At 43.7% G+C, this 26,754-nt stretch overlaps 1 protein-coding gene and 1 long non-coding RNA gene across 4 annotated transcripts in view; both read left to right on the plus strand.

Moving 5' to 3' along the window:
- Positions 1-26,754, plus strand: part of TMTC2 (transmembrane O-mannosyltransferase targeting cadherins 2) — a 324,464-nt gene that overhangs the window by 13,904 nt on the left and 283,806 nt on the right. The gene's annotated exons all lie outside the window — the stretch shown is intronic.
- Positions 24,868-26,052, plus strand: LOC120752020 (uncharacterized). The gene is made up of 3 exons (XR_005700572.1): positions 24,868-24,980; positions 25,592-25,661; positions 25,919-26,052. It is a non-coding gene; the product is annotated as an uncharacterized LOC120752020 (long non-coding RNA).

Here is a 26,754-nt window from a genome sequence, read left to right on the forward strand (position 1 = left end):
ATTATTATTGCTGTAGTTGTTGTTTGTTTGTCCTGTTACATTTACTAGTAAAGGACTGTTATTCCTTTCCCCGGAGCTCTGACTGAAAAGCCTCTTTAATCTTCTAAATTATAATAACTTGGAGGGAAGGGATTAGAATTCCCCATTCCTAGAGAGGCCCTGCCTCTCCCTAGAAGATACCTGTCTTTCAAACCCAGACACTCACTAAATCAGTTTTGTTTAATGTTGAATGATTAGGTTTGTATGTGTTCTGAGCAGAACCTGGGATTACCCTGGTATTGTTGAGTAACTGGAGTTTCATGCCTGACTGATACAGGATGAAAAGCAAAAGGAAGGATTGGATGTCCAGTGACCAAGGAAGCTAGTTGATCTTCTGGAATTTAGAACCTACTTGTAGCCCATGACAAAAGAAAACAGGATATTAATGAAAAACATGATGTTTATGTGTTAACATCAATAAACTTATGAGAGTTTTCAGGAAACTCTTCTCCTCCAGTCTCGGGTTTTTCCTCCGAGATTCAGGTGGTTTTAGAGTCTTTTTGCCCTTTTGCAAAGCTCTGAGCCAAACACAAGAAAGAGACAGAGTCTTCAGGTTCTGATCTTTCAAGGTTGCATGCTTTGTTTATTGTTTCTTATCTTACAATTTTCTCAGTGCCCAACAAAGGTCTGTGCAGCTGCTCGGGCATCTGGTGACTCCCTGACTCCTCCCGAACTGGGCTGGCATTATCTATAACGCTATAATATACTAATTGCTATGTATTCTTTATTTATCATTATTTGCCAATACCTATGTTATACTAAACAGGTCATCTCTACTTTGACCCGATCTCTTTAAACTACTTTGTGCCACCATCACTGCAGAAAATGGAGTGAGAGAAGAAGAAAGAAGAAGCAGGAGACAACGCCCTAAATTCTCCATCTTGCCCCCATTCACTTCCATACTAAAACCCCAAATCTACTGTTTTCTCACCTTGTGAGCTAAACTACTATCTTTCACACTCTTGTGGCTTGCAATCCTTCCTGCAGTGCAGGGAGCCTTTCTCATAGACTGAGATCAAAGCCAATGTCCTTCTCGGGTCTGGGCTGGGGTCCCAGACCCCCCTGTCCAGGTCTCGGACCCTCCAGGGCAGCCAGAAGAATGCCTTAGACTCCAACACTCCAGTAGACAGTCAGCTCTTTCTTCCATTTTTTTCCTAAATGTTCAGTTTTCAATCAATATGAACAATCCTATCTGAGAACTATTGAGGGCCACCTTCATTTAGGGCTGGGCAAGTGTGTGGTGAGGTGAGGAAAGAATTCCACAAAGAAGAAAGCCCTTAAGGAATATTGACTTTCACGTATTTGTGCCATATACCTAGTCTGCTAGCTTGCCATTCTAATAATTATTAATATTTTGTATTTTACTCTTGAAAAAATGATGAAATACTGACTACATAGGAATGCCTGTAGCATTTTGTCCATATATCACTAAGATAAGTGTTAACCTTACTGTAATTCTGAGCTGTTGGCTTAATATGTATGGAAATAAATTCGTTTTGCAGGAAAAAAGATGCCCTTTGCAGCTCTAGATCTTGGTGCTGCTTGATGATGGCATTGGAGAAGAAAACTTCTTGAAGCAGGAAATTTGGATAGTACAGATCTGCCGGTACCATGGTGATGAGTACCATACGTGTCTTGAAAGGTTCTCATGCAGTAGCTGGGAGGAAGATACCACCCTGTTAAGCACAGTTTCCAGAAACACATGCTGTGTGTGATATTTCAATCTACCAATTTGGCTCTGTGCTTGGCTTGTTTTGAACATCTTGTAGACTGAAATTCATAGATTTCGTTGAGGTTCTTTGTGTTGTAGCTTGCTATTGGCAGGGGGTTTCAGTTTATGTTCACACTATGCTCTCTGATTGTTAATGATGTGAAAAAGCACAGGAGTTTATTTTACAGCAAAAAGATTAAACCTCAGTTCCTTACTACTGCATCCTAATGTTAGGGTACTGTTTTCTGAATAAGTAAAATTACTTTAAAGCATAAAAATAACAAGTAAAGGTAAGACACGGGTAAATGTAAGTATGGGAAAGATTACGGGATTCCAGAATAAAGTTATTTTATTAATGACTATGCCTCAGTCTTTCTGTAAATATCTAAGGAAAAATGTAAGTGATGTGGGTGAGAATTTTCAGTGATGAATGTGATTGGAATAATTTATCAAATTTTTTTCCTGCTTGTCTGGTATAACTGAAACAATTGTGCTTCAAAATACAAATTGCACTGGATCTTAGTGTGGTCAAAGATCCAGGGACATCTGGTCTTTGTATGGCGTTGTGGGAGTGATGGCTGAAGGTTTTTGCTTAAACTAGGGCATTGAGACCGCTTTACTTTGCGTACTTCTTTCAAGATAAGAAATCATGGGGAAACATCTGTGTGTAGGGTATGGAAATGTACAGTGATGTACTTGATATGGTGCTATATTAGTGGAGAGTATTTGTCTTCCATCCTCATTTTTCTTGGACTGAAATCCTATATCAAGTGTGTGAAGAGCAGATACTGTGATAATTCTAAGAATGAATCTGAAATTGTACCAGTTAGTCCTTTGCCAAGAGTAAGTGAGAACACTTGTAGAATAAGTGCTCAAGGAAGACTTCTTATTGTGGTGCATTTTGTGTTGTAAAATGCAAAGGAACCCTTTTCGTAACAGGATGGTTGCATTTAATAAGCATACTTAATTGCATATCTAACTATATATACACACACAATAAAAGACATAATTTTTCATCCCATCTGTACTTGCATGCTATCTTACATCTGCACCAGCACTCATGGATAAAGTAAATGGCTGGGCCCTGCAATCGGTGACTTTTCCAACAGAGTGATTAAGTTATTATCCAGTTATGCCCTTGGGAGTTTCTGAGCTTATAAATATAGTAAGAAGTATGGTAATCAGAAAAAGCAAGTTGTTTTGTGTTTGGAGAGTCTTTATTGCTTTAGTAATTGTTCTGAATTGCATCAGGAACTGCTCAGTTTTTACATTCTGCAGTGAAGGATCTCTTCGGACTTTGCAATATTTGGGTTTCCTTCTTTTTTTCTGCTGAAGATTGAAAGTTAGCTCCTTGGGTCAGCTTACACTATCCATGTTTTAAAATAAAACTAAATGAGAAAGAAAACGCAGAGATTGTATTTCATGTGTTGCTTCAGTAACTGACTAAACTTTGATGTAATTGAATTCAATTTAGATTGGTTGAATATTGCTGCTGTTCTAATTGAAGAAAGAAGACTACACCTTAATAATCTGTTATTCTTGTAGTTGCCTAAAATGTATTCTTTTTTGAAGTACAAATGAACAAGTGAACTCTTCTGCTAAGCAGAGTCAATTTGTGCGTAGACAATTATGCATTAACTGTTTCCTTCAGATTGGAGAGTATAACCTGCTCAGTAATATTAAAAAAGAAAGATAAATATAACTTAATAATCTGCTTTAGTGATGATCCTTTTATTTTGTCCTAACTTAGTTAAAATCAAAAGACAAGCAAATAATTTCATAGGTCTGACAATTTTGTTGATGCTAGTAAGAGATAAAATGGCAGTTTGCCTTGTCTTTGCTGTTTCTTCTGTTTTACAAACACTTGGACATGTGTTCAGCTTTTCAGATGTAAATAGTCCCATTAGATGAAATCTGTGTCTAAATGAATCAATGGTAAAACCTGTGGCAATTTAAATAAGGCTAGAATTTCATGAATGAGTTCAGTGAGACTACTTGTATGCATAAACACATAGCTGAGTGTTTGCAGGATAGAGGGCTTGCAAGGATATGAGAGTAAGACCCGTGTGACACAGTTTGAAGTCTGACCTGTCCTGCTGCTGAACGTTGAAGAGCCACAGCGAGGAAGTAGGTGACTGTTTTGTGCATAAACAACTACAGTACATAAAATATAATAAATAATGACAATTCATAAAATGCTTGGTTAGTCCTAAATAATGAAGCAGTGAAAATGTTTATGGGACGTGCTTGTAATATGTTTTTATTTTATATTTTTTGCCACTAATACATGTAAATATCATTATTTTTCATTATTCAGAAAAACTCGGTAGCAGGAGACTTTCTTTTGGAAGAGAGAAGGTAAAATAGAAATTACAGGGCAGCCCCCCTACCTTGTTCTTTCAGTTGTAGGAGTCATGCAACATTTGATAATTGTGTCAGCTGTTTTAATCATCCTGTATATTAACTACTTAATATTACATCACACTTGGTAAAGAAATGCTGTGGCTATTACCATAATTGTCATGGTCCTCACCATCTGAGGCTCTCCCTCCCAGATGTTTCACCAGTTTGCAAATTTGATTTGGAGCTGCATGTGCAGGAAAACAACTGTTACATACACTAACAGATCTGTTTCTGTGCAGAGCATCTTTGCAGAGCCTAGTTTCACATTTCTTGGTGAGAAATATTATTGAATGACTGCCCTCTTATAATCCTGTGAGATTTAAATAAGTGCAATTTTCCAGGTTTTTGAGGGAATCCTAATTTACATTTCATAACACACACAAAGCAATTAACATGAGGTCTTATGGCAGCTTGACAGTCCTTTGGAAACAGTTAAACAGTAGTGCATGTGCAGATAATGTTATCAGGTGCCCTTTGTGCGTGCTCACTTGTTTTACCTGGGGCATACTAAAAAGCCGCAGCCTAATTCTCATTTAAACTCGACCTGCTCTATTGTGGAATGAACTGGCATAAGGAGAGAAATGTTGAGGTGTTAAGAAAATAATAACCGTTGATTGTTCTGAGTGACCTCATTTTGCCATGCTTAGGGTGTTTTTCTCTATGTGCATGGCTTTGAATGCCAGTGATGGAAGGAACATTACCTCCAAGGTGAGGTCAGACTCAGGCTGCAAAGTTTCCTTCTGTCCTTGCTCTTTCTTTCCTCACAGGTAGGTGTAGAACCTTGTCTCTTCCCCAAATTGCTAATGGTGCTTATGTGTTTGGAGAACGGAGAACATCCCAGCTGCATTTTCCTGCTGATTGTGTAGTCCAGCTGTTTTTGGGGAATAGAGAGAGGAGACTTGGTGTAGTGCGCAAGAAGACAGAGAAGTGAAGCAGCAAGGTAGTAGAAGGTTTGGCACTGGTACGAACCTCTTTGGCTGTTATGTGCACAGATGGCTGGGGCAAATGCTTCTGTACTTCCTTACTCAGTCTTTGTTGATTTTTTTTTAAGGTTTAAAGTATTTTTGTTTCAGTCTGGTAAGATACTTATGCAATTTCATTCACTTCAGTTACTTTATCTAGCTGTTTAGGGAGAAATACTTTAGGGTGCTTTCAGGAGCTCTTGAGGAGATTTTCTGCCCTCAGGAGTTTTGGACTGAAAGGTATGAGAAGAGCAATGCATGGAAAAGAGACAGTTATAAGCATAGTGGTCCTGTGTCTTAGAGACGGAGTAGTGTTTGCAGGTGTAAGAGCCATCTAAACATTATGGTGTCAAATAGGGGAGGTCTGGTGAATGGAAAAGGCAAGGCAGAAGACATAAGAGAAAGGTGAAATGAGATACAGACCTTGTTGACTCTTAGGTGTGTGAGATGCAAAAGGTCCAAGTCCAGTACACAAGCTGTGAGAAGAATTGCTCTCAGAGTATGAATGGTGCTGCCTTTGCTGAGAGACATTATCCCTGGGCTTTGGCAATCTCAGCTGTTCCTGTTGTAGGAAGCCAGGCTGGGTCAAACTGCTTAAGCCTGTTTGCTTGATGGGAAGATCAATCATGCAATCAGCATGGTCAGCAGGTCTGAAGGGATGACTGTTAGTGGGATAAGTGCGGGTGAGCAATCAGTGCAGATAATCTGGTCAGAGGGTACCATCCTTGTCCAGAGAGATCTCTGCAGATTTCACTCCTACCTTTCATGGGTTTTCATCTTGCTCTTCTAACCTGTTCTTTCTGTCTCCCTGAGTGGTTTTCTCCTCTCCTTTCCTACAGTAGAAAGCTGTTAAGACATATACTGAAAACAGATGCTGGAACCAAAGGAGGAGAAATGAGCAATGACTTACTTAATAGATTTAAGCCCATTCAAGAAGAAAGACACAATATGGCCTAAAAAAGAGATAAATTGTTTGGGAAAGGAAATCAGTGTGACTGAAGACAGACTTAGCTGATGCTGTGCAAAAAGCTAGGTTGCTACGGAAGCTACAGTTTTGTGATTGCCTTGCTTGGCTATTCCTTGCACTAATTCCTGGTTTGGGACTGATGGTGATGATGCAGAGCACTGCTGCTTTGAGCTGGCCCTTGCCAAGGCTGCTGTGTGGTTAATGAAGCATGTGGCTTTAACCTTGTCTTGGCAATAGCGGTTTGTATGGAATTCCAAGCTGAACTATCACTGGAAACAAGGGTATTTTTAGGGCTATGTGTATGAAGAAATAGTTGATATAAAGCTATGGAAAACTCTTGAAAAGTGGCCCTGTGCCTTGTGCTTTGAATACTTTATACTGAAGAAGTTTTCAAATCCCTCTCAACATGAGAACTGACTGTCAAATGTGGCACAGCGTGTGGCATTTATTTATTACCCCATTATAAGATTAAATGTTATGAATTAAACAAGTTTTCTTTTCCCTGTTTGCTTAGGTTATTGTTTTAGTAGACACACATCTTTAATTCCAGGTAAACAGGCTTTTCTCTCTCTTTTTGGACTTAGTCTTCTTTCCTACCATCTCTAAGCTTCAAGGACAAAAGAAAACTTAATTTTTACATTAAAGAAGAAATTATTTGTAAAGACACATTATACTCCCAGGCTTCCAAACTTGTGGTCTGAAACTGGATCTGTAGCCACAACTAATGTATTCAGAGACCAGCTCTGTGTAGAATTTTACTGCAATGTTTGGTGAATGCTCTCAAGAGTAATGAGTGAAGCTTTAAAAGTTTTACTGTGGTTCCCTATATGCGGTCTGACATTTAATGCTGGCATGATCTTGCTAGAAATGGATTATTTTATTAGACCTATCAATTTACCATGAAAAATAGAATAGTGATAGTATTCCCCATTCCCATTAGCTTGTTTGTATATCTCCCTCTCTCATCCTAAACCAGGAAGAAGATACTGAGATTTTCATGTTGCCTTTTTTTTTTTTTTAATATGCCATTTTCTTAGGTAAGAGGAATGCTTTAGAAGTGCTAATGGCTATCGCCTGTGTTCACCTTCAGCTGATATAGCATTTCTTGTAATGCATCTGTATTCTGTGCGTGGTGAGACTGGCTTTGTACTTAAGTGGCAGAACTGGTTTGTATGTGGTGTGGAGCAGCATCCTTGCACAGGTGAACCAGTAGCAACTGCAGACAAAGTTTTCTTGTACCCTGGAAGTGCTGCTCCCACCAAAGTGTTGGTTAAGGTAATGCTATGAAAACAGTTCAAGTGGTAGGTAGATAATGGCAAAATTCAGAAGGCAATAACAAGACCTCTTATATGTAGAAGAAAAAAAAAATCCATAGTGACCATTCAGGAATGCTAGTACTTTTCATAATGGTTTTATCACTTGTTTTGGTTAACTCTCTTGAGTTCATGTGGCAATAATATTCTGGTTTTAAAGTGATAAAGTTGGTGTTTTGGAGACTCCATAGATATGAGCACCAACTGCAGCCTTTGTCCAGCCTAAGAAAGGACTAAAAGCAGGAAATCATCCAGGGTGACATATGGGCAGCGCTCTTGAGTTCCTCCAAGATCTAAGTATACTCAAGAGTCTGAGCTGAAACAGCATTGTTTGTGTGCTTCAATGTTAATCTGAGTTATATTTCTAGCATATGCTAGAGTTGTAGCTCTATCTTCAGGGCAGATGTAGTCAGAAGACTGAGGTAGAGACCAAGACCAGACTTAGTCAATAAATGGCTTATCTGCAGTATGGGTGGTTCAAAAGTATCAACTATATAATTTATACTTTATTATCATAACATGATTTCTGAAGCAGTCTAGTTGGACCCTTACTATTTGAGAGATTATAGAAATCAAAGCTTTCCCAGCCCCTAAAACCTTGTTGTTCAGGCCTCTATTCTGGAACAAAAGCCCCCACCCCAAACCAACATACTTCATATCTACCCCTGCCCATTTTTTATCTTACTTAGTAGGATTGCTTGTATAAACCTAAACATCGGTATGGCTGTCTTATTTTTTCAAGAACATAAAAATCTCAGATATTTTGCTCTTGTTTTTTTTTTTTTTTTTGTTTACTTCATGCTGTGGGTATTGATGAGATAATGAAAATCTCTGTCTGGAACATTGTTGTGGGGAAAGCAAAAATTGTGTGCAATGTTTCTCATCAACCATAATTAAAGGATTGACATTACAATTAAAATTAATTGCTTTTAATAAAGGATTTCTGTACTTCTTTTTTGTAATGAATTTAAATCACACACTCATAACTTTCCCTTCATGTTTCAGAAAGCTTTTGGAAAATTCTGTTTTCTTCTTTTAGTGTAACTGTGTCTAGGAGAAAAGGGATTCAGTATTTCCTGAAGATAGTTACATTTTTTAAAGTAATTGAATCAAAATGCAGTGATTAATGTTAATAAATATTTACTTTGGTTTTAAGCTTGGAATCATCAGCCACCAGCTAATCTGTGAATTTGCCTGAGGTGGTGATGTGAGCCTTCAGAGTATTATGTTTGAAGTTGCACTCATCCGTTGATGAACTGAATAAAGTTTGCATCTTTAACAAAGACCAGCCTATAGCTTTCTCTAGGTAAATAATTATATGCATATTTTTCAGTGGTATTTTACAGATTTTTCCCTTTCAATTGTTTGAATGTTACTTTCTTCTGTGTGGTTTTTTTTTTTTTTTTTTTTTGTTTGTTTGTGTGTGTGTGTGTGTGTGTGTGTTTGTTTTTTTCCCCTTTTTTATCTTTAGAGAAAGCTTGTTTTCAATATCAAACAAAACCCAAACCCTGTCAGAAAACATGTTAGGCCATTTCATATCATCATAGACCATGAACTGTGAAAGTGATACAAGCTCAACTAATCTTCTCACAAGTCAATATTAATTTTTTTCTCTCTGGTTTTTGCAATGTTATGTTTGCGTTTTTTTAATATATCTTTTTTTATTGTCATTTGCTTTGTCTGCTTTATTCTTTCCTATTTCACTCTTACATCATACCTTCTTTGGGCCAAGGACACACCTACTTGGAGCTTGTACTTGTCTTGCAGGAAAGCATCTTCAGTGATGGCTTGAATTCTTTAAATGTCATTACTCTCTTCTCAAAACCTGATATTTTTATTGCTTCTTATAATTCATGTAACTTGCTGCCTCTCACTTTTGGTCAGAATGAGTGCCAGAGTTGATGTTGGTGAATACAGGTAATGATGTCTCTTCTATATTACATAAAGTTCTCAAAAACTATTGTAGTTGGCTTCGGGCCTTCTGTAGCTTCGGCTCTAGAATCTCAGTGGTCGGCTCTGAGTCTCCCCAGGCACCTTCTGCTAAAGGCTCCTGTGTCCGGTTGTGTCCCCGCTCCGGGTGGGAGCTGACCCCCAGCTAGCTCGGGTCAACACAGACACAAAGTTTCCAGTTTGTTTTGGCTTCTCGGCTTAGCAGCTGGACCCAAAGGTGACAGTCAACAGCAGCAGAAGAGAAAAGGCTGGCTCTCAGCTTAGCAGGTTAAAAGATGTTATTAGCAGAGATCTCCAAGCTCCGAGGCGAGCGGCTGAGAGCTTCCAGGCTGAGAACCCAGCGGCTGAGAGAGCCTCTTCCTCCCTCCTACCCCCTATAAGCAGGGGAGGGTCCCAGGGAGGATACAAGAAGACAACAAATCAGGGGATTCAGGGGGTAACAAGGTGTGCCCACCCCCAAGCTTCAGACCACTAAAATCCAGAGCCAGAGGAATTTCCCCCAGGCTACCTATCACCTGAAGCCCTCTCCCGGAGATTTCACAATCCGGGAGGGATCCCGGGAGTGATAGACAAGCTGCCCCAGAGAGGGGGGTTGGGGCAGAGGGGATGTTACATGTCATGTGAGGTATGGGATGATTGACACAAAACACCTTATTATACAGACAACACAAAAGGGATACAGAATTGGGGATACAGTGAAACGAACCATAACATAAACTTCTTACAAAAATCTAATAAAACAGTTCTGCACCACCACGTCTCCCCCTTTTTTGTTTTAATGACAGGAGGAGGGCTGGAACGGAGGAGGATGATATTCGAAGTCCGGGTAACTCAGTGAGCCACTCTGGCTGAGTGGGCCACTCCATCTGAGGTTCATCCTCTGGGTGTCTTCTGTCTTCTGGGTCTTCCTCCAGTTCCACGTCTTCCTCCCATCCAGGCACGGATGATACAGCAACATGGTTCACAGAGGGGGCATGCGTGGTGCTAGAAATTAATCTACTTAACATTTTTTTGATGATACCAAATCCAATTAAAATTAACAGAATAACAAACAAAAATAACAAAACTGATTTCAAAATTGAACCCACCCAGCCCGAAATTCGCCAGTCCCCAAACAATCCATTCAGCCAGTCACCAGTCTCTCTCTTGATGTCATTCACCATGTCTCGGATATTCTGGATGGCTTTGTGGACATCTTCAGCCTTTGTTCTGAGAGGCAAATGTGGTCCTGCCCCATTGCCCTGGCGAGAGTTGCCCAAACGTTGGCTTTGGGCTGGGGCACCAACCATCCGGAGACAGGTGCAGTGAGACTGGCAAGCAGGAGGACACCAAGGAGCAGGTGAAACTTCCTCAGCACAGGGGATTGGCGCTGGACAGGTTCCATCGGGACTAGAAGAACTAAAACAAACAATCAGCATTCGAGCAGGGGTCATTCAGGAAAGCGAAACCATCCGGGGAAAAATCTTCCCTCCTTTTCCTCCTAAAAGCTGCCTGAGTAACCTGTGGCAGTTTCTTTTTCTCCCCCGAGACCTTCGGGACATAGGGCCTCACCCATTTTGATGGTAACCATCTCGGCCCCGTGGGGGTGGACACGCAAGCGTACCCACGGCCCCACGTGACTAAATCATGAGGTCCCTCTGTCCTTCCAGTCTCAGGGTCCCGGACCATGACTGGCGGCCTCTCTTTGATGTTTAGCTGAGGGTTTGCCCCGAAATGACGAACAATGGGAGGGTTTAAAAACTCAAAGTGCTGTTTAAAAAATTCAAAGTGAATAGAGCCCTGGCCAATCGGGTCTGTGGTGTTTCTGTTTTCAACACCGGTTGTTGTTGGTTAAGGACCCTTTTGATTTCTCTGTGGGTCCTCTCCACTACAGCTTGGCCTGTTGGGGAATGAGGGATGCCAGTTTTATGACCCACTCCCCATTGTTGCAGGAAGCTGCAGAATTCCTTGGAACGGTACGCTGGGCCATTATCAGTTTTTAATTCTTTTTGGGATGCCCATGAAGGAGAAAGCCTGGATGAGGTGTTTAATCGCATCCAAGGTCTTCTCCCCTGCGTGGGCAGAAGCAAAAACTGCACCGGAAAAAGTGTCCACAGACACGTGCACATATTTAGATCGGCCGAATTGGGGGATATGTGTCACGTCAGTCTGCCACAGCTCACAGCTGTTCAGACCTCTGGGGTTTACTCCTGCACTCAAGGTGGGGAGTGCATGCTGATTACATGAGGGACACGTAGCCACAATTGCCTTGGCCTGTTCCCGGGTGATGTGAAACCGGCGAACAAGGCCAGGCGCGTTCTGATGATGAAGCTGATGGCTGAGCTTTGCCTGCTCAAAAATGCTTGGCAATGGGGCCATCGCTGCAGGAGCAGCAAGAGCATCAGCCCTTCTGTTCCCCTCAGCTATGAACCCTGGCAAATTGGTGTGTGATCTTGTATGCATCACAAAAAATGGCTGCTCCCTGTGGGAGACAAGCTTGACAAGCTTAGAAAGCAGCTCAAACAGTGCGGTGTTAGACACTTCCTGCAGTATTGCCTGATCTGCCTTCGATACCACCCCTGCTACATAAGCGGAGTCTGTTACTAAATTGAAGGGTTCGGGGAACCTTTCGAAAGCCCTGACAACAGCGGCCAACTCAGCAACCTGAGGTAATCCCTCCACCTCAGCAACATCTGCCTCCCACTGCTGAGTCTGAGGGTCCTTCCAAGTCATAACTGACTTGTGGGACTTTCCGGATGCGTCCGTGAAAACTGTCAGGGCCTCTAAAGGCTTCCTGCTCCAAACATCTTTCAAATTCAGTGTGAATTTGGCATCCTGATTAAAAATTTTGTGGGCTGGCCGATGAATTGAGATTTGCCCAGTGAAGGAATCTAGAGCAAACTGCAGTGCTTCATTTTCCTGAAGCAGGTGTTCTAACATTGCCTTTGTAATCTGGCCCGATCTTAATCCAATTGGAATGTGAATGCATTCAAAATCACACCCTGCCAATTCCCTGATCCAAACTCTGGCTTTTCGGATCAGTTCAGCCACCAGTTCCTGTGGACGTGTCATTCTCTTGGACCTTTGATGGCTGAGAAAGACCCATTCTATGATTAGAAGTGGGTCCTCTCTGCCCTGGTCCTTTTTGATGTTATTTCTCCGTTGGAAAATGACTCCATGGAGGTGTGGCAATTTCCCCATTATTATAAATTTGAAAGGCAGGTCTGGATCACACCTGTGAGCCTGCCGAGTGGACGTGAGATGCTGTACCTTTTCCAGCGCCTCCTTCGCTTCCGGGGTTAGTTCCCTGGGAGAACTCAGCTCCTCTCCCCCTTTCAATAAATTGAAAAGAGGGGCTAGGTCCTCAGTTGTGAGGCCCAGCCAGGGTCTCACCCAATTCAATGCCCCACACAGCTGATGGACATCTGCAAGGGTCTTGATTTTGGCCTTGATTTCCAATTTTTGCGGCACAATGGTCCGCTTGCCAATTTCCAGCCCCAGGTACCTCCAAGGTGGCATCCTTTGAACCTTGTCTTCCTGCAGCTCGAACCCTGCAACAACCAATGCATTAATTGTCAGGTCAAGTGCGTGGGACAAGACATCATCGGTGGGGGCACACACAAGCACATCATCCATATAATGATGGATGATTGCTTTCTCTGCGGCTACGCGGACCGGGGACAGCAAGGAAGCCACATACCACTGGCAGATGATAGGTGACACCTTCATCCCTTGGGGAAGAACCCTCCAATGGTAGCGTTTCCTCGGGGCCTCTCGGTTAACAGTGGGAACCGAGAATGCAAAACGTGATGCATCGTCAGGGTGTAGAGGAATATGGAAGAAACAATCTTTTATATCTATAACAGCCAATTTCCAATTTTGTGGGAGCATGGTCGGGGTAGGCATCCCAGGTTGAAGAGAGCCCATGTCTTCTATCACGTTATTAATTTGTCTGAGATCTTGGAGGAGTCTCCACTTGTCCTTCCCCAGCTTCTGGATAACAAAAACCGGCGAATTCCAAGGGCTGGTGGTCTCTACAATGTGACCCTTAGCTAACTGCTCCTCCACGAGCTCTTCGAGCGCCTTCAATTTCTGTTTTGAAAGCGGCCACTGTTCAACCCACACTGGTGCATCTGTTTTCCAATTCAGCTTGTGGGTAGGGTGCTCCTCAGCGACCGCCGCCCAAAAATCCTGTGGGGGGTCTGGGATGTCAATCGTGACTCCCCACTGGGCCATCAGGTCTCTCCCCAACATTGGTTCCCTATAATCCAAAACAAAAGGGCGTAAACTGGCCAACTGCCCTTTTGGCCCCTTAATTTGCACCACACTCTTTGATTGTTTGGCCAATTGCATTCCGCCTATTCCTTGCACGTGTCCTGCCACGTTTTCCAAGGCCCAACGTGACAGCCAGTGCTTAGCTGGTATTACAGTCACGTCTGCACTTGTGTCGAGCAGGCCTGTGATGTTAATGGCCTTATCACCCACCTGTAACTCACATCCCACCTGGGGTTTCACTTCTGTGATGTTGTGCACGGGACAAACTGTTGGTATGTTGTCTTCTTCCAGGTGTTCCCAGGTGGGTATGATCTGGGCAACTATCTTCGCTTTAGGTAGGAATGTTGGGTGAGTGCAGCGTAGCCAGAGAACGAATTTTCCAGGATTGTTATCAAATGTTCCTGGAAGAATTTCGATCTCTTTTGGGGTGTGTTTGCAGTCCCCCACAACGATGAGCTTATCTTTGACCCTTGGCCAGGTACCCTGCTCACTGTTGTCAACTGACACAAAAATCCAGTTGTCGTCTTTCAGGTGCAAACCCTCCGTGAGCTGCAACCTGTAGGGGGTATATTTAGAATTGGTTGTCAAAATTGGTTGTGCCATGTCATGGTCCGTGTAAGTCATTTCCAGTGTGTTATGTTTGCTGCCACCCTGAATGGGGCATTGCAGCTTCTCCTTCTTTTTCCCTTGGCTCCCTTTCCCCTCCCCTCCTGCCTGGTCCACCCCATTTTTTTCCTCACGCAGGGCGGACCTGCGCTCTTTCACCAGTTTTTTTGTGAGGGTTTAAACCCTCTCCCTTTTTCCCCTTCCCCTCCCCTGTTTTTGTTTCTGTTTTTGAGGTCCTCTACTTCTTTCTTGAGGGGGCATTTGGAAACCCAATGCCCCAAATTCCCGCACAAAAAACACTTCTGGGAGCTTTGTGCAGAATGCTTCTTCCCGGTGTTCGGTGTTTTTCGGGAATCTTCAGTTTCCATGGCTGCAACTTGATGAGGTTTGGGCCGTGGACCTGTAGAGAAGCTCATAAAAGGCAGCTTTACGTGACATACCTGAATCATGTCTGGTAAGGTTGGTTTGGGGTGTAGGGGTAAACTTAAAATTGCAGCACGACATAAATCATTTGCATTTGAAAACGCAATCTCTGATAAAATGTGTTCCCGAGCCATTTCATTTTTGACCTGAGCTTCAATAGCTTGGGACAGCCTTTCCACAAAATCTGTGAAAGACTCACTTTGGTCCTGCCTGATTTTCGAATAAGAAATCGCAGGACCTTGTGTTTGCATGCTGAAGAATGCAGTCAGGGCTGTCTCTCTCACTACGTGGAGGCACTGGACAGGAATGACCACTTGGTCAGTGGCTTCTGCCCACTGCCCCTCCCCAGCCAGGTGGTCGAGAGTGAGAGGGATTCCCTGAGCATCAACTCTGGTGTTAACATGGTTGAGGAGCCCTGGTAAGGCCTCCTGGAGCAGCCTTTTCCAAGCTGTGACCCATAGGATGTACTCTGTTGGGTTCAGCAAGCAAGAAAACAGGTACTTTAAATCAGCAGGCACCACCTCCTCTGCAGAGAGATCTGCTCTGAGAAGCCCCCTGAAATATGGCCCATCACAGCCATATATCCTGTGAGCTTTGCAGATCTCTTTGATGGTGGCTCGGGGAAATGGGTGGTACTCTGCCCTGTTGTTACCACCACGGGCATTGCGGAAGGTAACAGGGGCAAGGGTGGGAATGGAGCAGGAGCTGGCAGCTGTCTCTGCTCCCGTTCCCTGCTCGGGCACTTCCGGGTTTGAGGGAGCTGGGACGCCTGTGCCCTGAGGCACTTGGTTGCCTGGCAACCGAGTCCCTGCAAGGGCCGCGGCTTGCCCGGGGGGTGACATCATTGAGGAGTGGGGGGGCGGAGGGGGATCCCGGGGGGAGCGGGATCGAGCCGGCTGCGAGACACGGCGGTGCGGGCACGGGAGGCTCGGGGAGGGCGGCGCGGCGGCTGCGGGGGGGACGGGGTGCCGCAGTGCGCACGCGCAGCCACAGGGGGTTGGGGGGGCAGCGCGGCCGCGGCACGTGGGGCGGGGGCGGGGCCGCGCGGGGCTGGGGTGGGCGGGGTCACGCGGCAGGCACCCGACGTCACAGGGGTAAGGCGGGGCGGGGAAGGGGGCGGGGCTGCGTGCTGCGGGCACCACGTCACCGGGGTAGGGAGGGGTGGGCGGCACTGAGGGGGCAGGGGAGTCCCCCGCCATGCGGTCTCCGCCATCTTGGGAACCCCGAGAGGACCACGTGGATTTGGACCCGATTTCACCCCCCACAGAAAACTGAACGTGGCATTTTTGAACCGGGAAAAGCGGGGAGGGAGGGTTGTCCCGTGCAGCATGGCCAGTGCTGCCTGAGACTTCCCTCCCGGCCCCACCGGGCCAGCACGGGCGTGGAGGCTGGGGTGCCCCGGAGGCAGAGCGGGCTGGCGGGACCCCTGCCGCTCCATTGAGAACGCTTTCCCGGGGACTTGGGGACCGGGGAAAAGAGGTGGGGGGAGGAGGGGGAGAACACGTTTCTCCGTTGGGCTCTTTCGGCATTCCCTTTTGAAATTGAATTGCCGAATTTAACTTCATTGCTACAGTAAAATACTTTGTAGCCTTTTTGTCCCCAGTTTGAATCAACCTAATTAATTCCTTTTCTACAGTGCCACAGAAATGTGGGCTGCAGACTCTGTCCGGAGAGACTTGGGGAAAATGCACATGAACCCAGCGAACAAAACTTCTTAATTTGCCTTTTGAGATTTTCAATTTGGCATCGTTAACTACTGACGCATAGTTATAATACAACCTTTTCTGAGCAACTGTTAGCTTTCCACCCATGTTTTGATACTAAGTTGCTTTTGAACCCAAACCCAGATGAAAAGCACTCCCCCCCGCGACCCCGTTCGCTCAAAATCACAGGAGGTTTAACCCTTTAGCTGCGCAGCTATTTTTGGAGGATTTTTTCCTCCCCAATAGATCCCCCTCCCTCGGGGGAACCCTAAAACCAGTAAGTATGTCCCTTTGTGGGTATACTTACCTGTTCCTGTGCCTGGGGGGTGCGTGGGTCTGGATGTTCTGCTGCAAGAAGGACTCCGGTCGGGGCTCGAAGCTCCCCTTCTTTCCCCTGGAACTTGCCTTGTTTAAAAGTCAATTGCACAGGGGTGCGTGACGCCCAGAGACTGTTCTTAGGGCTAAATCAGCCCCAGTCCGTTCGCAGGGTCCGCCTCGTCTCCGGGGGGGTCCTGCGTGGGCGCTGGACGCTCTGTCACCGTGGAGCCGTGCTCCACGTGGTCCAAGCTGCTTCTGCCGGCGTGGTGTTCCCCACGTTGGTGCGCCAATTGTGTCCGGTTGTGTCCCCGCTCCGGGTGGGAGCTGACCCCCAGCTAGCTCGGGTCAACACAGACACAAAGTTTCCAGTTTGTTTTGGCTTCTCGGCTTAGCAGCTGGACCCAAAGGTGACAGTCAACAGCAGCAGAAGAGAAAAGGCTGGCTCTCAGCTTAGCAGGTTAAAAGATGTTTATTAGCAGAGATCTCCAAGCTCCGAGGCGAGCGGCTGAGAGCTTCCAGGCTGAGAACCCAGCGGCTGAGAGAGCCTCTTCCTCCCTCCTTCCCCCTGTAAGCGGGGGAGGGTCTCAGGGAGGATACAAGAAGACAACAAATCAGGGGATTCAGGGGGTAACAAGGTGTGCCCACCCCCAAGCTTCAGACCACTAAAATCCAGAGCCAGAGGAATTTCCCCCAGGCTACCTATCACCTGAAGCCCTCTCCCGGAGATTTCACAATCCGGGAGGGATCCCGGGAGTGATAGACAAGCTGCCCCAGAGAGGGGGGTTGGGGCAGAGGGGATGTTACATGTCATGTGAGGTATGGGATGATTGACACAAAACACCTTATTATACAGACAACACAAAAGGGATACAGAATTGGGGATACAGTGAAACGAACCATAACATAAACTTCTTACAAAAATCTAATAAAACAGTTCTGCACCACCACAGGCTCCAGGACAGGCCATTGTTCCCAGCTGCAGAGTAGAGCACGTTTTTCACATCTGGTCCTCTCCTGACTGGGCTAAGGTCTACCGCATGAGCGATTTCTTGTTTGATCTGGGCAAAGGTTTGTTGCTGTTCAGGGCTCCAGTGGAAATCATTCTTCTTGCGGGTGACTAGGTAAAGAGGGCTCACAATCTGGCTGTTCTCAGGAATGTGCATCCTCCAGAATCTTATAGCGCCTAGAAAAGCTTGTGTTTCCTTCTTGCTGGTTGGTGGAGACATTGCAGTGATCTTATTGATGACCTCAGTGGGAATCTGCTGCCGTCTATCTTGCCACTTTACTCCCAGGAACTGGATTGCTCGGGCAGGTCCCTTGACCTTGCACTGCTTGGTGGCAAAACCACCTTTCAGGAGAATTTGGATGATCTCTCCTTTCTCAAACACTTCCATTGCTATGTTCCCCTACACAATGATGTCGTTGATATACTGTAGGTGCTCCGGAGCCTCACCCTTTTCTAGTGCAGCTTGGATCATGGCAGATGGTGGGGCTGTGTTTCCACTCTGGGGCAGTCGGTTCCAGGTGTACTGCACGCCCCTCTAGGTGAAAGCAACTGAGGCCTGCATTCTGCAGCTAGAGGAATGGAGAAAAATGCATTAGCAATGTCAATTGTGGGGTACTATTTTGCTGCCTTGGACTCCAGCTTGTACTGGGGTTCCAGCATGTCTGGCACAGCAGTGCTCAATGGTGGAGTCACTTCGTTTAAGGCACGGTAGTCCATAGTCAATCTTGATTCTCCATCAGACTTGCGCACAGGCCAGATGGGGCTGTTGAAGGGTGAGTGGGTTTTGCTGACCACCCCTTGGGTCTCTAGCTCACGGATCATCTTGTGGATGGGAATCACGGCATCTCGATTTGTCGGATGCTGTCAGCGGTGCACTGTCGAGGTGGCAACTGGAACTCGTTGCTCTTCTACCTTTAGGAGTCTTACTGCAGATGGGTTTTCCGACAGTTCAGGCAAGGTATTCAACTGCTTAACACCCTCTGCCTCTACAGCTGCTATTCTAAAAGCCCACCTGCGTCCCTTAGAGTCATTGTAATAACCATTCCGGAGGAGGTCCATGCCTAAAATATGCGGGGCCCCTGGGCTAGTCACAATTGGATGTTTCTGCTACTCTTTCCCAGTCAGGCTCACCTCGGCTTCCAACAGAGTCAATTCCTGTAATCCCCCCGTCACCCTGGCAATGGAAGTTGATCACTTAGTTTTTGAGGGAGGAAAAAGGCTCCCGAGAGCTGAAGGTAGTGGGCTAGCGGCTCTGGGTTTTTCCAGGGAGGACGGTCAAGCAACGGGTAGCTGCGTGGAGTCCACTGTTAACGGAAGAGTCTAGTCCTGTAAATTCTATCAACTGTTAGAGCGCCCAGGAATTTGGAGTTTCTTCGCTGTCCTGCTGGATTTTAGGTCAGCCTGAGTCCAGCTGCTGCGGCTTCTCCAGCACTGCTCGCTTCGCCTGCCAGGACACCCCCCTGCCTGCCGAAGACAATCCACCGCTTCCAGCCATCAGCGCCAGAGTTTCCACCGTTTGTCCCTCGGGGTTCTTAGTTCTGTTTTACTATTATTATAATTGCTGTTGTTGTTTGTCTGTCCTGTTATAGTTACTAGTAAAGGACTGTTATTCCTTTCCCCATAGCTCTGACTGAAAAGTTTTTGTTTTTTTTTAATCTTCCAAATTATAATAACACGGAGAGAAAGTTTTGAATTCCCCATTCCTAGAAAGGCCTGCCTCTCCCTAGCAGACACCTGTCTTTTCAAACCAAGACAACTATCAAATCATAAAATAGAAAAATAATAGGAAACTGTTCTGTTTATGTAAAATGTGTTCTCATCAGTTTTGCTCGTGAGCTGCAGTACATTCTCTAGGACACCTTTGCCAGCAGGGCAGATCTGTGAGAGTTTTACCTTTATTGGGGTCAGAGCCACCTTTAGATCTGGAGCATCTGCAGTCCTGAGGATGTGCTGGTTTCCATGAGTGAGTGCTTGCTGCAGAACCGGTTGTTGGCCTCGCCGAAAGCCTTTGGCGTGTCCTCCCCTGCCTGCTTTGCTCGGATAATCCTGCAGCAGCTGTCAGAGTTTCCCTTTGATTCCTCTGGCTTCAGGGATGCTAGAAACCTGTCCCTGACCCCTATTGAGCTGGTGGAGATAAGAGCAACATCATCCTCATTGAACCTGTGTACCATTCCCCTATTTCAGCTAAGTGAAGGGTCAAAATCAAATCCCTGATTTGATTTCCAAGGGTGAGTGGCAGGCAGTCCTCTCCACATCGCCAGTCCCCCAGTGATGACAGCTGCATGTGCCCTGTCCCCAGTGCCTCTGTGTGTGAAGTAGTGATACGGTGTCAGCAGTTCCCTGTGATAGCCTCCCTGCTTGTGACAGCTGGAGGGACAACGTGGGCATTTGTAGATGTGGTTATACTCAAATTTAATTGAGATCTGCTGTCTGTTGTGATCCAATGCAGAAAGTGTTGTCAGTGGATGTATGGTGAGGAGCTGTGTGCTAGGCAGCAAGAGATTGAAAATACAGAGCTGCTGAGTTTGTCCTGTTGTATTTGGTATTGTTTGTGAGGCTCAGTGGAACGCATATCTCTTATTTTAGATGATGTCTCACTGTCCCTGAAAACATGTCTTTTAAAAGTTTTGCTCTTATTTTTAGCTTCAGCATGCATTTGTGAACTAAATGTACACAGGAAGGGTGCTCTGCCATTGATTCAGTTCTTGTCCTACAAAGCATCCCTGCTGAACTGTTTTGGAAATGGCTTAATGTATAATCTGCAGTGTGAGGAGGCTGGCAGTGAGAAGGGTAGGTGATTAAATCATTCCAAAAATACTGATAGACAATTTGAACATACACTGCTTGTATTTTCCGTTAAAAAAAAATTGTTTTCCTACAGGTAAAAAGTTAATCTTCTAATTTTAAATTAATCTGGGTTTAACTTCTATTAGTACAATCTACTTTCTCTTTTCATTTTGACATAATGTTCCACTCTGCTAGGCAAATTAAATAGTAATTTTAGCATCGGAACCTGGTACGTGAGACCTTTTCAAGTGTGTAGGTATTGCAGATTGCCTTTTCTACACCTTCCATGTCACTTTGTTTAGTAGCAACTTTTTCAATGTCTAGAAATGTGCAGAGGTGCTACAAAGATTATGCCTTATTATTTCAATTTACAAACACTCATCTTTGAGGAACTGGACTTTGCAATAACCCTTGTACCCCTGGCCCCTCAGTGCAGTGTTAATCCCAGTGTAACTCCCGAATGGTACATGTACAAGATTGAAATGTATTTTTTGCAAAGTCCTGCAATGTCATGAGATTAAACATGTGTCTTCCTTCCTTGGTTTTTGATGTTATCAAAATGTCTAGGTTGAGGCTTTGATATTAAGTGGCCAGTATAAGCTTGGCTTTGACCCTTATGTGTGGTATCAGAGACTCCTGTCTGAAGATGTTTCCCGCTCCAAAGCTGGATAGTCTTGAAGCATTTCTCTTTGTCCTGCTGCTGGCCGTACTGATCTGATGAGCTGCCAGTGAAAGCAGCAGCCCAAGGTCCCAACTCACGGTGTGTCTGGGGACCTCAGGGGTCACACTTGCTTCTGGCTGCTGAGAGATAAAACCCAGGCTTGAGCATGGGAACCTGCATAGGGGTGCCTGAACTACTGGTGCATCCTGGAAGAATTAGTACCTAAGCGCTTTTTTGCACAAAGTATTATGAATACCATCCTACTGCCATTTAAAAACCCAGAGTGAAACAGAGCCCTTTGTGATTGTTTGTTCCTTTGTGTGCCTCATGCCTTTCTAATTTAAAAAATACCTAATGTGTCTGTTCTGTTCTTTCTTTCAAAGCAAGAAATATGCATTTATGTATTGGAAAGGGGAGTCTGTCTTTTATGTCTTTCCTTTTTCATCTAAAAAAGTGGCAGGAAAGAAAGAAATACAAGTGCAGTGTTTAAATTAATTTCCCCCTGATTTTAAAGAGGGCTTTTCTCACATATTGGCTGTAGTTTGTGCTTTGAAAAGTGAGGTGTGTGTGCCACACAATCACTCTGTGGATGCTGGATGGGTACTTCAGTCAAATCCCCTTTAGCCATTCTTTACTAAGCCTAGTCAAGATTTGCTTTTCTGTCCAGTGGATATTTCTGGGTCTGCAGATTTACAGTCTCTTATCCAGGGCAATTTTCAGGAATTCCAGTTTGTGGCACTCTTGCTGTCAGAAGAATTGCGCAAGTATTAAAACTTCTAAATTTGCCTATGTTCCTCCTGTTTGAGGAGATAATGTACAATAGGGAGGAGTATTTTTAGCCTCTGTAAAATTTTTAACAGCTGTACTTCCTAGTTCCAGTGTGATAATTCATAGATTTTGAGGTTGGTTGGTTTGTTTTGTTTGTGTCTTTGTTGGGTTTTGGTTGTTTTGTAGTTTTCCTTCTGATGTGAGTATTGAGTTGGTCTAGGATTTTTAATTGTGTTGCATTTCCACCTTCCTCAGATTTTTCTTCTTTACTGTGGAAAAACTAGCTCTTAATTCCCTGGGTTTTTTAATGAAAGTTTTGAAAATTACCCAGAACAAATGACAGGAAAAGTGCTTTTGGTGAGGCAGCTTTACCTGAGTCTTTGCATTGATGTAGCTGGGCACTGCTGGCTGTAATGCAGGCAGTCCTACTGACAGGTGCTTTAAGGCCAATATAATTTTTTTTCCTCTTTTCTAGTTTTTTTCTGGTTTTGATATTTACTCAATTGTTCTTTGGAGTGGTTTTAATTTTGGATCTCTGAGCAGTATTACTGACAGTGCAAAGCCTGAGAAGATCTGCTTAGTTATTGCAGTAACCTGTTAATAGTTTATTCATTTATTTGTTTTACCTGTCAAGACAACAGGCTAAGCAGACTGTCAGCTTTAAACCAGCATCAGTCCAATGCACAGTTGGAGAATGCCTATTTTGTGCTTCAGGGTGGGATTTTCCCCAGCAGATGTGTGTAAGCAGAAGTCATAGATTCATTTACTTAGTTTCTGCTTTTCATCAAATTCTGCTTCTATTTAAGTACTTTTTCTCAACCTCTTTCCTGAACATTTATGAAGAAGAATCAGGAGGTTAACTCCTGTTTTCTGAGTAATGTACTTTTAATCGAGTGGGGTTGTAAGGTGTAAAATTGTGTATAACCTGTTTGGTCTTACAAACCCCTTCTAGAAGAGATAGTCAGCAGATGTATTGTAACTAGCGTCTATTAGAAAAGGTTGCAGTCTGGAGAGGAATGTGCGCACTGCGCTTTAAATCTCTTTCCAATAAAACTTTCCTTTGTTTCCAAGGAAGTAAAGCAATGATTATATTATGGGCTTGACAGTTTTTCAGAAGTTTCATATTTTCAGAACAAGGATGTTCAGTTGTTGAGGATGATGTAAAATCCAAGGACTCTTACTAATTTTTTTGATGGGACTAAAATATATTTTTATACCTCCTTCCTCCCTAAAAAACCCTCCAAACTTCTGTTTCTCAAGGTGACAGGGGAATAGACTCCCTATTTAATGGATTTTGGTAATTACAGCAAGTAATTAGGTACTCTCTGCCCCTCTCGTGATGTAAAAAGCTCCAGACTCTAAGCTGGGCTCCCTTTACTGCGGATTAAGTGTTGGAGTTTTCCCTGCTGTGTCCTGCTGCTGCTTTTTACAACTCCTTTGGTGGTGTAAGTCATCGCTGGGAGGAGAAGCTGTTACCCATGTCCCATTCATAACTGCCTTGTTCCTACTTAATCTCTTCGTAGTGAGAAGTGTTATTTTTATGCCTTTCTTTTTTCCTTTGGAAAAGGAAATAATGCACTTAGGAAATAAGATAGAGAGGCTCTCTCTGTTGCAGTTACCTTTGCGTGTTTAAGGGCATTGGACTTAAGAGTTTTACTACATGCACTGGGTATCTGTGCTTATGGTAAAGTGATGTTAACTCAGGTACTGATGACTTTTCCTTCCTCTTCAAATTCAGGATGTCAATGAAAGACTCAGGAGTGACCAGTCTGCAGTTGAGACCATGGTGTTCCATCCTCATCCTCTTCCCTTAGCTGTTTCCGAGAAAGAGATAGGAAGTGATATTCTTCCTTGCTTTCAATGGTGGCAAACATGGTGATGCCTTTTTTATTGAATAAAGAGGAAAAATAACTGGAGGCAGTTTGAATTTTGCTTTTTCTGCTATGTATATTCTTGTGTGTGTGTGTCCTCAGTGGTGTCTGATACTAATAGGATAGCTCTTGCTGTGTAACCCATTTCTGATTTAAAAACTTGAGCCTGATGTCATATTAGCAGTATGAGCAAGATTTATTTTTGCCTAACTTCATCTTCTTAAAATATTTAGGTCTATTTTAAAGTTGTTATGGGGGCAAGCATATTCCTCAGAGGGAGTAGAGATGTGCAGCTTGAGTAGGCTTAATAAATTTCATTACCAGAGAGACGTCTCTCCTTCTCTGTCTCCATTCATAATGGTTTAGTATTTCAAGTCATATGTTTTAAAATGTTTGCTTCTCCTACGTGCATGAGAGGATTCTGTCCTTTAACTTGAGTATGGTTGTTTATTAATAACCTTTAGAAACAATAATTTTGGTTGATAAGGAGTGTGTACTGGTTTCTTGCTTTGGAGGGCAAAGATATTGAAGATGACCAAAGCGAGTTGATAAAATATGCAGAGTATATGTTAACCTTTGTTTTAAAAATCTTTCTTTGCCTGTAATACTTCATGAGAAAACTATCACATAAAAGGAGATAAGGTAGAGAGAGACTACCATTATTATTGATCTGCTGTGCACACAAATATCAGCCGTTTTTAAGCAGGATTACTAGAAATATATAATCACAAAATCAGTGGCATCTTTTATCCTCCTTTCTTTCCCCTGTTCTTTATGTTTAAAAAAAAATAAATAATCCAATAAAATATGCTGCTATTATATCTGAGCTAAATTTTTAGCTGCTGTAAATTAATACATTGCTAGTAAACAGAGTTAGGGTGACTCACAACAAAAAAAGTTGTTCCTTATTTCAGCTTTCAGATGCAGGAAGAAGGCAGAATGATTTTTAAAAACAGCTGCAACTATGACAAAGAAATCAAAGTATTCTGTAGAAACAAGGAGAGTTCATAGAGTTGTCTTTTCCTAGGCATGCAGGAAAACAAAGACATTATGGAAGTGAAGTGGTTAAATTAGGTCCTAGCATGAGCTTTAGTGGGGATTGCTAGGAAATTATTTGCAGAGTGGAGGAGAGCTTCCTTCCTTAATTATTTTCACCTGGTAGCAGGCTATTGTCAGACCAGGGACCTCTCTGCCCCTTGGAGCAGCACTCTGAATGAGAAATACACTGTGCTCTGCGAGTAAGTAGTGTTTGGATAATAGCTAATTCTGCCTGGCTTCGTTTTACAAAGCTGTTTGGAAATGTGATAGAACACCATTCTCCTCTAGGAATACATGCTTTCCACTGTGGTCTCACTTGGGAGACTGTTTTTCTGTGATTCTGTTTTTATGTTGCTGCTACTGCAAGCACCATGGTAGGTTTTCAAAGTTCTGTACAAAAATGTGAAGTGTTGCATTATCTGTTAAAGTATTGTGACTTCTTTGTTCTGAAAAAATGCACCCAGAAGTTGTTCAGGAATGCATTGCCTTACTAGAAGACAAATTAAGTATAGAGTCCTTTATTATGCTCTAGATTTAGCTGCTAGGAAGGAGAAAGAGCCTTGCCTAACACTAAAAAAAAAGTGGAAGTGGAAGGAGTAAGCATGCATGTGAAGTGCTATCACCACCTGATCTTTTATTAAAAAATCTTAATGACTTCTAATGCAAGCCCTCACTCTGTGAAATTAACTTATCACATCTAATGCAGCTCAAAAATTCAATCCAGTTTTAGTAGCTGAAGGCTAGAATGTGAAAGTCCCTCCTTTTGTAATCTATGCCTCTTAGAAAAAGTGTCCTTGATTTCTGTCTTCAGAGTCTGGAGGACACAGAAGTGAAATGGGAGATGCTTTCTTCAGAAATCAATTGAAATGTGGATTTCCAAGGTAAGTGTATATAGATTACTGCAGCCTGCCTCTACTCACCTGTTGTAGTTTTAGTCTCATTTAATTTCTCTCAAATGATGGTACTGTATCCTAATTAATAGTTTGCTATGTTTGTTGATGGACTTGAGAATCAGAAATTCAAAATGAAGTTGCAGTGATTAAAAAAACATCTCAGCCATGAGACTTGGGACTCTCTGGATACATAAGTAAGTGCAATCCCATTGGTTGCTGATAGCGCACTTTCCGGTGTTGCACAGGAGGCCTTGTCACGATGGAACGTGAGCATTCCTCACATGCCTGGCATCCCTGACGTGAAGCAGGAGGCAGAAAAATGCCTACCAACTACTGGGGATGCTTCATCTGCCAGACTACCCTGGATTGCCCGAGCTGCTTGGTAGTGGCTGTGGAATATTAAGCAGGGTTGAACCTGCCTCTCTGCTGGAATGAGATTACTTATTTCATTAAAACCTAATTTGTTTTTCATGGGGAAATACCAGAGGTGTCAGCAATTGTTGTACTTCTAAGATTGGGAGAAAGATGCTTGAATGAATTTTAGCCAACAAGGCTGTCAGCACTTATTTAGTATCTCCTTTGTGAATCATTTTGAACTGAATTTGCATGATTGTAGCAGACCTAGAAAACCTTTTGCTGCAATTATTCAGTGATACCACTATATAGTTGTCGGGGGCTTTCCCCGTTTTTCAGGTGGTTTCAGGGTCCTTTGCCCCCCTGCACAGCTCTGAGCCAAACCGAAGGAAGAGACGGAGTCTTCAAGTTTAGATTTTTCAAGGTTGCATACCTCATTTATTGTCCCTTATCTTACAATTTTCTCAGAGTCCGACAAGATGTTCGCAGCTGCATGGACTCCTCACGTCTCCCCCCGAGCTGGGTTGTCCTTATCTTTTATACTAATTACTACGTATTTCTTATTTACTGTTTCTTACCAATGTCTATCACTATTACTAAAAAGGTCATCTTTACTTTGACCCAATCCTCACTAACTGCTTTGTGCCACGTCACTGCAGAAATGAAGTGGGGGAAGGAGGAGGAAGAAGGAGACAACGCCCCAGATTCTCCATCTTGTCCCCATTCA

Source organism: Hirundo rustica, chromosome 4 (genome assembly GCF_015227805.2).
Source record: "Hirundo rustica isolate bHirRus1 chromosome 4, bHirRus1.pri.v3, whole genome shotgun sequence".
NCBI lineage: Eukaryota > Metazoa > Chordata > Aves > Passeriformes > Hirundinidae > Hirundo > Hirundo rustica.